Source organism: Bidens hawaiensis, unplaced genomic scaffold, assembly GCF_021521415.1.
Source record: "Bidens hawaiensis isolate Kalapana, Puna unplaced genomic scaffold, B.hawaiensis_p1.1 tig00022286_1, whole genome shotgun sequence".
NCBI lineage: Eukaryota > Viridiplantae > Streptophyta > Magnoliopsida > Asterales > Asteraceae > Bidens > Bidens hawaiensis.
The window spans coordinates 139,064-154,839 of NW_027493455.1; the positions used below are offsets into that span (position 1 = coordinate 139,064).

At 34.3% G+C, this 15,776-nt stretch overlaps 1 pseudogene; it reads left to right on the forward strand.

Annotated features, from left to right (window-relative positions):
* The first annotated feature begins 984 nt into the window (after positions 1 to 984).
* LOC143565095 (zinc finger BED domain-containing protein RICESLEEPER 2-like) lies at positions 985 to 12,020 on the forward strand (annotated as a pseudogene).
* Positions 12,021 to 15,776: the final 3,756 nt, after the last annotated feature.

The window sequence follows — 15,776 nt, forward strand, 5'->3', positions numbered from 1 at the left end:
GTTTTTAACCCGATTATCATTTTAGTATATCCGTTCACATTTCTCATACCTCCCAAACCCTAATTGTCTTACGCCGCTCTTGATCAACCGTCTAACGATGTCCGGGATTCTTCAATTTTTCTGATCATTTTATTACCATCCTTATTCTATATCTCATTTATCATATCAATGGAGAATTCCGTTAAAGCGATGTTCGATTGGCCCATGTTCAAGCAATGTTCGACCATATAGTTTTCACATACATTCGTCTTCGTCTTCAATCTTTCGGTATGTTAATTTAATATTTTTTAAAATTATTAATTAAAAAATATATTTTATAGTATTTTTTGAATACAAAAATTATATGATTTTTGACTTAAGTTTTTGTTTTTCTTTCATCAAATAATTTGTTTAACCATGAATTTGAAATGTTTACTCTGATGATTCATTAATTTGTTTATTATTTTTAATTAATTAAATCCTATAATAAAAGTCAAACTCAGTTTGTTATGAAATTTATATAATTTCAAACCTGTATTTAAATTAATTAATCAAATTTCAAATAAGTTGACCATAGTTAAAGTAATTTTGGAAATTGGCTATAGTTTGGGTCAATATTTTCTAAAACTTTAATTTTGAAAGTTAATAACTTTGTTTAATATTGGCTATAGATTGGGTTGGTATTTTCTAAAACTGACTGTTATTTTTGGTACTTCCAGAAATTATGTTCTTTATTCTTAATTGTTAATTTTCAATTCAATTATTTAAATTGATTTTATATTTATGATTAATTAAAATTGTTGCTAAACTTAGCAGGTTTAACAAAAATAAGCAACTCCGTATTTACTATATAACATGCATTCATAGATGCTTTCCACACATTCATAACATTCTTGTGCATTTTAGCTGCTACAATTTAAATTTTTCATCCAATATTCATATAATGTATATTCAAACGTATTTGTTTCATTACTTTCTGTCCTCATTTTTTCTTAACAGCTGACAATGGATGCTCAAAGGTTTACAATGTTGAATGAAATTGGTGTTCTCAAAACTTCTCCATCGATAGTTAAGGTCAGTGCTTTCAGAGTTTTGGTCCTTCAAGGATAACAAACATGCCAACAAGGACTTCTTGATTGAGATGGTGCTCATGGATCAATCTGTAAGTTTCTAAGAATTTTATATTTTGTTTGTCTATAATAAATAATATTGTTTTCCCTATTTATTTGCACATGTTTCTTATGATTCTATCAATATTTCACGATAGGATAATCGAATGCAAGCTACAGTTTTTAAACTAGACATTTTTCGGTTCAAAAGGTTTTTGACTGAAAACGCCACTCTGATAATTATGAATCCTGACGTTGGTTTAAATGGTTCCAACTACAAGGTTATTTATTGCCCAAACAAGTTGGTCTTGGGTCCAAACACCCATGTCAATCCAAGGCAAGACTTTGATGGTCGTGTGTTTGGTTTTAAACTAACTTCATTTTGTTCTATAATTGACAAAAAGATTTGTTTCAAGTTCACTATAGGTATACACCTTATTTTACATGTAAATATTTTTTTTATAATTTATTTTATTATTTTATATTATTGAAGCAACAATTTTATATATTAAATTAATTTTATTTGTTTCTTCTAGATGTTATTGGTCATGTGATCCATATCTTCAAGAGCAACAGCCAAACTTGAAAGAAAAACAAACGTACCATGGAGATCTCTGATTTAAGGTTATAATATTGTTAACCTTTTGTCTTAACATATCTTATTTGTCATATGTTATTTAACATTTATTTATTTTTTTAGTGGAAATTGTGTTTATCTCACCCTCTAGTATGATTATGCATTGCAATTGTCCAAATATGTAACTGATCCTTTTGAGAAAGGTCATGCAATTATTCTACTTTAATTTGGTAGATTGAATAAAGTATTATACTTTCTGATAATAAATGTATTTTCGACTAATTTGTTCAACCACCTTTTTAATGCCATTTAGGTTCATATGTCTCATTTTGAATATATTATGTAACTCATTAATCTTTAAATTTTATAGAGAAAGTTTATGTCTCCAATTCCTTTCGCTCGGATGTGAGCTGTGTGTTTATCAATGACAACTTATTTGAAATTGAAGATTACAAAAACTGGTATATAAGAATTACTCTTTGTTTTTATTTTTGTATATTTTTTATTTGATTTTTTTGATTTGTTAGTTTTATGTAATAACAATTTATTTAATCTACATTTTGTTTGGATTGCTAAACGGCAATGATGCCCACATTCGTAGAACAATCCCAGTGAAGTTGTTAGCATCTCTTGATGAAGAGTTTTTGAAAGCAACATTTTTCTATAATATTTGTGATATTTGCACAATAATATTTGTAAGTTAGTGGTTATAATTTTTAAAGTTACCTAATTTTCTGCCATGCCCTATTCAATATATATTAATTAGTTTGCAATTTTTTTTCCAGCCAAAAAGTGTCATCTTGCTTGGAACAATAAAAGCTATATATCCGGATACAGATTAGTATTACATTGGTTGTACCATGTGTAGCCGTAAATTAATGGTTAACGAAGTGAAAGGTGGGAAAGTTTATGAATGCAAAAATCCCAGATGCAACACATTAGGTGTTGTTCCTACACCTAGGTTTACAATTACTTGTATTTTATAGTTTGCCATTATAAGGCATTTCTCAATATGTTTCATTCATGTTGTTTGTTTCTTTTAACTTTGGATTAAACGACATGTTAAACTTATTATAGGTATAATATAAAGATAAGTGTGCAGGATTCCACTGGAGTTGGTATCTTTAACCCTATTTGTAACATTTTGGGAATACCCTATTTAAGTTTTGGGCTAAAAATGACAATTCTGGAACTTAGAGGACACAAAATAAAATTTTTGGTTTTCTAGACCCATCGCGCTATGCGATGGGAAAATTATAACATTCATCGCGCTACGCGACGTAGTTCATCAAAATCAAGAAAAAGGAGGCGCCGCGCTACGCGATGAACAAAATAAATTGGATCATCGCGCTACGCGATGACCACATTAAGTAACCGAATCCACGTGTCCAACCATGTGTCAACACGTGGCAAGATCTTATCAATTGCGGCGTCGCGCTACGCGATGGCCAAAGGAAAGCTTCATCGCTACGTGATGGAAGCCAAATCTTGCCTATAAAAGGAGAGCTATGGGTTTGAAGCCAAAGCATCCCAAAACACCATTTCTTTCACACACTTAAAATTGGGAAGCGTGCCCGATCGCCGTGAAGTTCTGAGATCCCATTTTCTCGAGATTTGTGCGAGTATTGGAGCTCTGACGCCCTGTTGAGCAGTTTAGCAAGTTAGAAGCAAGGTTCTGCCTATCAAGCAATCACTCTGCCTTAGTATTAGCATTACCGTGTATTCACTAAGGTAGGACCTAAGATTATGTTATTTCAATCATATTATAGATAGCTTAGACTCAGTGAAGGCGTTGGCCATTTAACCTTGAAATGATTTTCAAAGCATTCACAAACAGTTTTCCATAAACATTATTTCTATAAGAATAATGTTATACAAAACTATATTTTGACGGACATCTAGTAACTGGAAGGGGGATATCATTAGTAGACTCTTCTTGCCTAAGGTAAGTAATTCATACAGATCCCAATCAACCGCGGGACCCGTTTACTTACCTGAAGAAGTTTGCCAACATGATAGACTCTATTAGGCCAAAGCATGCTATACCAAACGTCACACAAATACAAATATGATTTTCAAACAATCACAAACCTAGTCAAGGTTAAAACCAGACTTTAAGGTCTGCAGTCTAATCAAGGAACACCATCAAGGTGATCACTCAAACCCATTCGTTTATAGGTTAACAATCATTCACAATTAAGAAGGTTTATCAATCAATCACACCGGTGAATACGTTAAACCTTTACAAACAGTCAAAACATATTTATACTCTATAAAGAGAGACAGGTTGTTTGTCTTATAGAGCCAGTTAAAGGTTTACATGAGATTACGTGATCTCTAAAATGTTGTAATACAAATTAGAGAATAAAACAACTCAGACCAAATACACATGTGTCTGGATCCAAACATAACTGGTGATCTCTAAAATGTTGTAATACAAATTAGAGAATAAAACAACTCAGACCAAATACACATGTGTCTGGATCCAAACATAACTGTTCAAGCCTAAACAGTTAAAGGCTACGTGGCCACGGGCTAACAGTCATATATAGTTCTCCGGCATGGGCTATGTGGCTCGGAGAAATTGTGTGTGTGTAGGGCAGTGTTGTATACACAGGAAATAGAAATATTTCCGTTGAGCTTGTCAAGAAAACTATATTTGTATTTGTAAGTCCCCCCGGGGCGTCGCCGATCGATACAAGATCCGCACGATGTCTAGGAGTGCGGAATCCTCCTAGACTCGTTTATTGGTGTAGAAGACGAAGAACACAGTTACACATACATAAACACACGAACAAACACAAGAATGGGATAAACAAATCTGCAGATCTTTTATAATAATCAAAACCACGTTACATACCGAACATAAACAGAAACACGGCCGACCCGAGGTGAGCTCTACCTCGGGTCGTCCCTCACGGCTCTCCCTCTCTGTTTCTCTCTAGACAATTGAACTGTAACATAAAACTCTCTAACTTTCTGGATACTCAAACCTAAACAAGACACGTATATATATATCGAAACAACTTCGCGGGCTTGGGCTTGGCCCAGCTAACTTCGCCTATGGCAGAAGTTGTTATAACTTCGCCTACGGCGAAGTTGTCCTAACTTCGTTTTTCGTTTCCGCTGATCAGAATTGCATAGCGACGGTCACAAAATGTACCAACAGACTCCCCTTTGACCGTTGCTCTCAATTCTAACAAACACAAAAGATCATCTGTTACAAAACATGCACCAACAGACTCCCTCTTAACTGATGATCTTCTGTTTGCTCTTCAACTAGCCGTGTCTGAAACTGTCTTGTAGCTTCACAAATCTACCAATCACCCAGCGTCTTCCATATCCGATCTCCCCTTCAGTGTAAGCTTCTCCGACTATATAGATTGAGGTCTTTGAAATGCATGCATCCCCGTGCCTAATTGATCATCTCAACCAATCACGTGAGTCCTTCTGACTTCACTAACACGTGAAGTTAGGCTCCCTCCACAACTTCACCAACACATCGGCATACGATAAGGTTTAATCTTCAACTACTCAACATCAAGTGATCAATTTCATCACAAAACCACCTTGACAGAATCTAACACACATGACCATTACTTAATCCGAAGCATCTTCAATCACCAGGGATAACGATCAAGAACATAAACACTTTAATTCCCGATTAAATCCAACTTGTTCCAGAATTTTCACTTTAATAAATAAGCATCACGTTTCAGGATCCAATTCTCGAACGCCTTGAAAATAACATAACTAATATGCTCTGACCGCAATCCAGTAATGACAAAAACCTTCAGTTCAATTTGACTTTCTTCAGTTGGTCAACCTCGAACAACAACAATTTCATTGCCCACAAACACCCAAATATGTGTCAATATCCAGTTTCAATCAATATCCCATTCACAACCTCAACTCCATGTCCAGAGTTGACACGTATTTGTTCACACGTAAGACCAAGAGATAACAAGTTTCACTCGTTGACGGAACAACGTCTTCGGTCTCACAATAATCGCGTACACCTGGCCATACAGACGAAAACTCTTTTTTTTTTTTTTTTTTTTTTTTTTTTTTTTTTTTTTAACTTCGCCTAAAGTCAACTTCGCCTAAAAGTCAACTTGTAAGTTCCCGCGCGGGGCGTCGCCGATCGATACGAGATCCTCACGAGGTCTAGGAGTGCGGAATCCTCCTAGACTCGTTTAATGGTGTAGAAGACGAAGAACACGATTACACACATACAAACACACGAACAAACACACGAATGGGATAAACAAATCTGCAGATCCTTTCATATAATAATCATAACTCGTTACACACCAAACACGAAAACAAATGACGGCCGACCCGAGGTGAGCTCTACCTCGGGCCGTCCCAAACGACTCTCCTTAACTTCGCCTGTCCATAACTTCGCCTAAACCCTAAAATTTAAGCGACAACTTCGCCTGGACCCCATAACTTCGCCTGCGGCGGCTGTTCGGCCAAAAACGCATCAGAAACGTGCCAGAAACACCAAAACGCAGATCTCGAACCATAGCATAAGAGCCTAAGGCTCTGATACCACTTGTAAGTCCCCCCGGGGCGTCGCCGATCGATACAAGATCCGCACGATGTTTAGGAGTGCGGAATCCTCTTAGACTCGTTTATTGGTGTAGAAGACGAAGAACACAGTTACACATACATAAACACACGAACAAACACAAGAATGGGATAAACAAATCTGCAGATCTTTTATAATAATCAAAACCACGTTACATACCGAACATAAACAGAAACACAGCCGACCCGAGGTGAGCTCTACCTCGGGTCGTCCCTCACGGCTCTCCCTCTCTGTTTCTCTCTAGACAATTGAACTGTAACACAAAACTCTCTAACTTTCTGGATACTCAAACCTAAACAAGACACGTATATATATATCGAAACAACTTCGCGGGCTTGGGCTTGGGCCAGTAGGCGAAGTTGTTCTAACTTCGCCTATGGCAGAAGTTGTTACAGCTTCGCCTACGGCAGGAGTTGTTACAGCTTCGCCTACGGCAGGAGTTGTTACAGCTTCGCCTACGGCAGGAGTTGTTACAGCTTCGCCTACGGCGAAGTTGTTATAACTTCTCCTATAGCGAATTTGTCCTAACTTCGTTTTTCGTTTCCGTTGATCAGAATTGCATAGCGACGGTCACAAAATGTACCAACAGACTCCCCTTTGACCGCTACTCTCAATTCTAACAAACACAAAAGATCATCTGTTACAAAACATGCACCAACAGTATTATAATTGTTATTTAAATGTTTTTAGAGTCATAACGATTCACCAGCACATAGCTGACGTATTTTTTTCCCTATTGCTGGTTTAGAGTCGCCAGGAAGATAGAAGCTCGCATGCTCGATGGCTCAATTTTGATTAATTAAATCCTTGTAATATAAAAACAATATTTTGTAAATAATAACTTGGGTATTTAATTCCCAAGTAAATTTTACAATGTAAATTAATATTATATTAACCTTTAAAGTCTTCCGCTAAAATTAAACCCATAAACTCTGCTACATTTACAAAACATGTACCAACTGGTAGTCACACGCCTAGGCCCTGGGTCGAGGTGTAACACTATTTGATAGGGATGCTAAATTGTTGATTAAGAAACAAACTAGTGATTTGATTGTAGCTGAAGATGATGTTTGCATTTAATTTGTTTTCGAGATTATTTATTTAAATTATTATCATAAGTTATTTTTGTATAGCGTTGTTGCTTTTTCTTCAAACGTCTTTTGTAAGTTTTTTTTTGTTAAATTTTGTTATAGAATGTGGTCGTGAAGGGTCGATTTCCATTTGATTTTAGATTGTTTGTTAGACAAGAAATTTGCTTTCAAGGTTGACATTGCCAACTTTAATTTCAGAAACATCTTGGAAGATTATGGGATTTCCAAGCTTACTGATGATCATGGTATTATTTCAGAAATTGAGAAAAGGCTATTTAACAAAATTGTTTTATCTTTGTATGAAAATTTTAAACAAATCTTATTGCCTTACCATTTTAATTTTCAGCTTTCCGATACTGATTCGGTTACAGTTGGAAAATCTGTTTCTGAATTACAATTAAGCGGTTCTCTTTCCATTAAGGTACATTTATTATCATTGTAATCTGTTTTCTAAAAATACATACGTAATTTAAAATTGTCAACATTTTTATTCTTTGTGATCTTATTTTAATATCAGGTTTCTGATATTGGTGATAATCAAACTCCAAGTTCTAACATGGATGTTGAGGATGAAAGCAAGAATAACAAAGGATCTACTACGTTATCTGATGATAAACTGAAGAGGAAACTCGTGGATATTTTTGAGGTTGATGATGAAGTAAGCATGTCGGCAAGTAAGTTTAAGGTAGTGAGTGTTGAAGACAAGCCCACAACAAGTGATGCAATTCTAAATAAGGGTGTGAAACTTTTAACTCAAGACTGGATAAGTTTTCAAAGTGAAAGATTATGATTTGGTAATAATGACAATGAATAGATTCATTGTTATCTTTTAAGATTTTAGGCATTTTGGTTTGTTTTGTTTGATTTGGTTTGTTAGACTCATTATCTATGTTTTTTGTTTGTTTGGATAATTGATGTGCTAAAAGTAGTTGTAAAATTATTAACTAAAACTACACTAATATAGATACTAAGTAATAATTCTAGACTCTTAACTTAACTAAAACTACTAACCGGCAAGTGAATCGTTTAACTTTAGTATGACTAAGTAAGTCCAGATATCGAACCTACGAGACTCTTTAAATTACGTTAACTAGATAATTAGACTCGACTAACTGACACGACTATTTATTTATATTTGTTTTAATGGTTTTTTTTATTAAAATACTAAATTTAAACTATCATTAAAAACTAAGTAAGAAAAACAAGTAATTTAAACGAAAGACAATTGAGTTGATTTTAATCAGATGATGATGAAAAACTACCTAGGCTAGAATCCCCTAAGTTTCATTTGTCAATTAACCGGGAAATGCTTGTTATGGAACTGAGATTGTAAAAGAGACGCTTAAAAGCCCCTGGCCCTTCTTAAGAAGACACCAGTGGGTTTCTAATAAGTTTTAACACAAACCAGTTTTAAAAATCATGTTTCCCTATCGTCAGCTAATTAATTATGAACAAGTTCCTTTATGTGAAATTCTACCTTACAACGCATAATTGAAAAGGCGGTTTAATATATTTAATTGAATCGACGGACAAAGTTAACCAATCAAACCTAGACGGACTCCTTACAAAGAACTAAATACAACAATCTTAGTCAACAAAGACTAGGGCTGTCAATTTCTGACACGAACCTGTTAACACGACACGACACGACACGACATGGGTTTTAACAGGTTTGGGTTTAACCTTAACAGGTTTCGTGTCTTTAACATGTCAACCTGTTTAAGACATGTTTAAATTCGTGTCTTAACAGGTAAAGCACCTGTTAACCTGTTAGTACACGTTAATAACATGTTAATATTTTAAATTTAATTTAATATATATATATATATATATATAGTCAAGATATTCGGTTTCAATTTTCCAATTCCGCGTAGCGATAAGACGGTTCAGTGCCCCAGACCTAACTAATATCAATATCTGTTTTACCTAATTAATATCAATATCTATTTTTAGAGTTAATATATTGCCATTTACAAAGTAACAAAATTGAACTTCTCATACTTCATCTCTTGATAATTCATTCTCAAAACCTAATCAGAGATAACCGGACCGCCACCGTACGACGGCGAGTCGGCGACATCGACTTACACAGGGCATATCGGTTGTTAGACTTCATACGCTTTATCATTATAATCAGTGAGTTTCTGAATCTACCATGTCGACATAGTTTAATTATTTCTAGTTATTATGCACAATCATAACTTATGTATTAGTGCTATATATCATTCATGTAGCATTTAGTGTATTTTTTGTGTTGGTTTAAACTTTATAATTGTATTAAAGTTGTATTGTTATGTATTTTTTCTTTATTGTAGATGGATTCCAATGGTAAAAAAGTTGAGTTAGAAAGTGATAACTCAAAGAATATGCATATGGAAGATGATGAGGTTGAGTTTGTGGACTTAGAAGATGATGACGATGTTGATGATAAAAAAACAAGGACAAAAAGACAACGAAAGGATAGATCTATAGTGTGGAAGTATTTTGTTAAACTTCATAAGAAACCAATATGTTGAAAGATTCAATGCAAGTGCATGAAGTGTAGACATGTTTTGTTATATGTTAGCACCCAAGGTACAGGTAATCTAAAACGACACCTAACTAGTTGCATTGGTAGTAATTATCAAGATGTTGGTCAAATTTAATAGTGACATGAAATTAATGTCTTCTAGTTATGATGATAATAAGTTTCGTGACATGCTTATAGCTGCTATTGTTATGCATGAACTTCCTTTATCATTTGTAGAGTATAAAGGCTTTAGAGATTTGTTTGCATACTTGCAACCCAAAGTGAATGTCCCTTCTAGGAATACTGCTAGATCTGATTTATTGAACTCTTTTACTAGAGAAAAGGCAAAGGTTAGAAAAATGCTTTAGGAAGCACCTGGAATGTTATGTCTAACTTCAGATTTATGGACTTCTATTGCAACTGATGGGTATTTAGCAATTACAGTGCATTTTATTGATAACAATGGATTTTGTAAAAGAGAGTCCTATCATTTTCTTACATGCCACCGCCTCATACCGGTTTTGCTTTATGTGAAAAGGTGTTTTCAATTCTAGTAGAATGGGGCATAGAAAAAAAAATACTTTGTGTGACTTTAGATAATGCATCTAGTAATGACACATTTGTTGGACTTTTAAGAGAACAATTGAATACAAAGTCGCCACTTGTTTCAAATGGTAGATTTTTTCATTTGAGATGTTGTGCACATATTCTGAACTTGATTGTGCAAGATGGGCTTAAGGAAATTGATGAATGCGTTTACAAAGTCAGAGAGAGCATCAAGTATGTGAAAGGATCACAAGGAAGGAAAGAAAAGTTTTTGGAGTGTGTTAAGTTGCTTTCTTTAAGTTCGAAAAAGGGGTTAAGGCAAGACGTTCCTACTAGATGGAATTCTACCTTTTTAATGCTTGATAGTGCCATTTATTACGACGTGCTTTTTGCCATTTGGAAATTAGTGATTCTAATTATAAGAGTTGTCCAAGTAGATTAGAGTGGGACACGATTCAAAAGATATGTAGTTTTCTTGAAGTTTTTCATTAGGTGACTAATGTTTTTTCGGGTACTAAGTATCCTACAGCGAACTTATACTCTCCACACATTTATGTGGCTTATATTACATTTATGTGGCTTATATTACATTGCATAAAAATTTGAGTTTAAAGGATGAGTATATGAAAAAAATGGTAGCGTTCATGATGGCAAAGTTTCAGAAATATTGGTCGGATTTTAGTCTTACTTTAGCTATGGCTGTAGTGTTGGATCCTAGATTCAAATAACATTTTATTGATTGGAGTTATGGAGTAATTTATGGAGCCGAAAGTGCTGAATATGAAATTGTTGATCAGTTTGTGCATTCTACTTTTAATGAATATTCCATGTTAAATGCTGGTAATGGTTCATCTCCAACTTTGGATAATGCAAGTTGTTCAAATGCTAGCAATGCTGTTGACGATACAAGCGACAATTGTCCGCATGGAGTTAGAACAATACTTATGGTATTTTATATGTTTGTTTGTACTAATTTTTGTTTTATATTGTTATTAAACGGTTAACGTACTAATTTAGTAATTCAATTATTCATTTTTAGGGTTTTGATCAGTTTCAGAGTAAACGTTTTGCAACTAACAACAAGTCTGAAATGCAACTGTATTTGGACGAGTCTAGAATTGGCAGGAATAGGGAACTAGATGTGTTGGTCTTTTAGAAAGCCAATGAGTTTAGATATCCCACACTAGCAAGGATGGCTAGAGACTTTTTGACCATTCCGGTATCTACAGTCGCATCCGAGTCTACCTTTAGTGCTAGCGGAAGAGTACCTGATCAACACCGAAGTTCACTTAGTAAAGATACCGTTGAAGCTCTTGTTAGCACAAAAGATTGGTTATATGCAGATTATCGTAATCCATTTCCCTGCTTTTTATTAAGTTTTTTACTTAGTTTTTATTTTTAATATTGTATGTCTGTTTGTAGGTTCTAATGAAGTTAAGGTAAATGAGCTCACTGAAAATATAATGGCCCTTGATATTAATGGTGAGTCAGGTGCTTCAAACCCAACCAACAATTCTAAGGTACCAAATCCATTGTTTCTAAATGTTTATACAATTTTAGTTTCCTATATATTATTGCACTTAAAGTAGTTGGCAATTTTTGTTTTTAGGTTTGAAATTTTGGGAATTTTTTGTGTGAAGATTTAAAATTGAAGATATGGTTAGAAAGACCAGTTTGAAGTCGTAATTGTTTTTAATAGATGTTATGATTTGCTTTTGGATTTGGATTTTTGTTTCAAATGCGTTATGGATTATGTATCATTCAAGACTTTTATGCATGTTTTGGCAATTTTTGTTTAACTTCACATGTATTATGTATCGTATCCTTAAGCATGTCTCTAAATAGGTCTTAACGTGTTAACCTGTTTCTAAACAGGTTCGTGTTCGTGTTTGGAAAAAATGACACGATTAGTTATCGTGTCGTGTTTGTGAATAGCACTACAGGTGTTCGTGTTTTATCGTGTCGTGTCTTATCGTGTCGTGTCCGACATGTTATGATAGCTCTAACAAAGACCTATCAATAATCTAGCACCTTACAGCTATTTAGATTAGCAGCACACTTAGGTTTATTTGATTAATAAGTGTTATTCCTATGATCTTATTGCAATTCAATCTTAAACTAGTCAAAAACATACAGTAGATGACCTAATTGCAACCTATTATATGATAAACAATCACCAAGGCAACTATGGAAAAATAAAACTCATCAAATAATCACAAGCACACATATGCATCGATTCAATATAATCAAACCTTTTTCTAGTTCATAAAACCATAACTTAAACAAATCTCAATCAAAAATCAAACTTTAACGAAGTTTCATCACACCTAGGCAGTCTATAAAGTTTAGCCAATCATTATAAAATCAAACAAAATAATGTTCAAAGAAATCATGGCGAAAATAATTGAAAACGAAAGAAAATAGGTGATAAAACCCGAAGTCTTCGTTCTTGATCGAGGAGCACTTCACCAGCTTATTCCTTGCCTTCAAACTAGCCAAATCATGAAATCCTAAGCTCCGGGAAACACCAAATTTAGCTCTGGTTCCCAAGGTATGCTTAGGGTTAAGTGTAAGGGTGTTTATATAGAGTTTTGGGCCAAAATTCTGACAAAATCGTGGAATTTTCTGGAATATATGCCTCTACATGCCGCGCGGCCAGCTCAAAGCCCTCTCGTCGCGTGGCGCGGCATGCCCAAAAGAGGGGGGCCTAATTGGCCCGGTCCGGTTCAATCCTGGTTCGTTCCGGTTTTATTGCTGATCCTTCCAGTTCTCCGTTTTACCTTATTTTAGCTCGTTTTTCGCCCCTTTTCAAACACGATCAAGTTCGGGAAGCTACATTAACAAATTTGTTAGTAGTGTACAAATTCTACATAAAACCGAGCAAAAACTAATAAAATCTTATATAAAATCTACAAGGGAATTATACACACACACACACACACACACACACACACACACACACACACACACACACACACACACACATACCATTAGTAACATAGTAGACATGGATTTATTAAGTTTTACAAAGCCATAAACCGTCAATAAGAATATAGTTGTTTTACAAAATAATAAACCTTCAAGGTGGTTTGTATGGAATGAAAAGGCGTCCTAATAACAAATTAAACATACGGACAAAGTTTCCTTACATACTAACTGCCGGTTTATAATTTTAACTTAGTCAGTAAATTACTTTAACCTTTACTTAATTATTACTTAAATACTAGAACCATTTCATAAAAGGGTGTTATTATGCTATGATTCAATACTTTATGGGCTTAGCCCATCATAATTTTTATAAATTTAAACTGCAAATATAATAGAATCAGAATTTCTTACTTGAATAAGAATGACACACTTAGTAAAACTCCAATAGTAAGACTCCAAAGCTTGAAGTTTTTATTAATATTCTAGATATTATACAAGTGTACAGAAAGGAAAGAAAGAATGTGCTAAAACTTAGCGTGCCTCCAACTAAAATCTAACACCCTTCTTATAGGGAAAACACACGGGAAAAGTACAAAACAAATAAAAATAAATTAAAATTACAAAAGTTATAGAAAAGTAAAGATGTTCTGTAAGAGCAGCATGACCGTTTAAATTGGCATCCAAAGTCTTCATTATTGTGCTATGTCAGAGAATCACATTATGAAGATAGGCTATCTCTTTTTATCAGAACTTTATTTGAACACTAAGAGATTCCCACTATGAAAAGGGAATGAGCTTTATTAATTTTGGACCTTTTCTTTTCCTTTGTTGGATTTGTTTTGGGAAGATTCCCCTGGTTGGTCTATGAATTCCTCTTAGAGTTTTCTTAGATATTTCTCCAAGTCTGCATCAAGGCATGTGGTATCTTCTGTCTCTTGTGCCTCTCCTGCTAAACTAGAGAATTCATTATAATCTCCCTGACTATTAGACGAAATGGACATGGCCTTTGAGGAATTTGTTGTAGAAAAATGTTTCTTTAATTCCTTCTTCATCTCTTCCATATAAGACTTAATAATTTCAGACTTTGAACCCTCTTATCTGCCTTCTATTAACCTTTTCGAAATATGTTCGAATGGATTGGTGATCTCCTTTTATTGTCTTTTTACTATCTGGGTTTTATAATATTCTATTCTGGAGGTGATTATGTCCACCATGTCTTGACCTTCAATTTTTTTGGTAGACACATTTATCCTGGTCATTTTTGTCCAGAAATTTGTATAACAAGTTCTCTTAAGGCATGAAAAATTATCCCTTAGGGTATACCCACTTCTATTTCCAAATCCATGGAATTGAAAAAACTCTATAAAAAAGTACATTGAGGCTATTCCCTCAAATCAAGAATTATTATCTTTTGCTTCTATAAGATTGAGTGATACTTCTGCCCATTTTACATATAACTCTTTAAATGGTTCTGGAAGAATCTGAACTGTTGGTTCATATAAAATGAACCATTTTTGAAAGCAACAAGGTATACCTTGTTTGAAGATATTATCACTGGTTTTTATAAACCATGAATGTTTTCTTTTTGTATTATCATAAATTAATCATTTCTCAAATCGATGGATATAATCCCAGTAGTGGGTTATACTTATAAGTTTGCTTGCCACCTATTTCGGGATATATGAATTCCCTTCCTTTTAGTGTACTTAACCCCCGTTTTTGAGGAGGTATAATTTTTTTTATAAAAATTTTACTAAAAGTATGCATATTTCTCTCTCTCTCTCTCCTGGATAGAAGTGTCATATTTCTGCAGTTTCTGTAAGCTGTAGAATATTTTCAGAATATTGTCGGGTTTATAAGACGGCGTTTCATATGAAGCTGGTTCTATATATTTCTGCATAAGTATTCAAGGTTCATCAAAAGATTCGATATCTTCTTGATTTAGAAAGATATTATCTTTTGTCTCTCGGTTATGAATCAAGAATCTTCTTCATCATTGTCTTGAGCGACATATGCATAAGTAGGAGCTTTTGAAGCTTCCTCTTCTTTCTGGGCCTGTATCATGGCCCTGATCTTCTCATATAGTAGATCATTCGGATCAATTTGAATTTCTGTATCATTTGTGTTGTTATTAACAACATTTGAACCGGAGGCAACATTTGAGCTAAATGCAATGTTTGAGGCTATAAGCCTCTTGATTCCCATTTTGGGTAGGACTATATCCTGCCTATTTTTAATATTGAGTCCTCTGCCTCTTCCTCTCCTAGGAGAGCCTCTTTCGCTTCCTCGAGTAATCATTCCTTGAAAGAGATTGTCACACCCCGACCAAAGGCGGCGGAACATGCCGAGGTGTAACGATTGTCCATAAGCACATGACACTAATTAAAGTAACAGTATTTAATAAACTCATTTCATTTAACAACATAGAAAATGTCACATAACA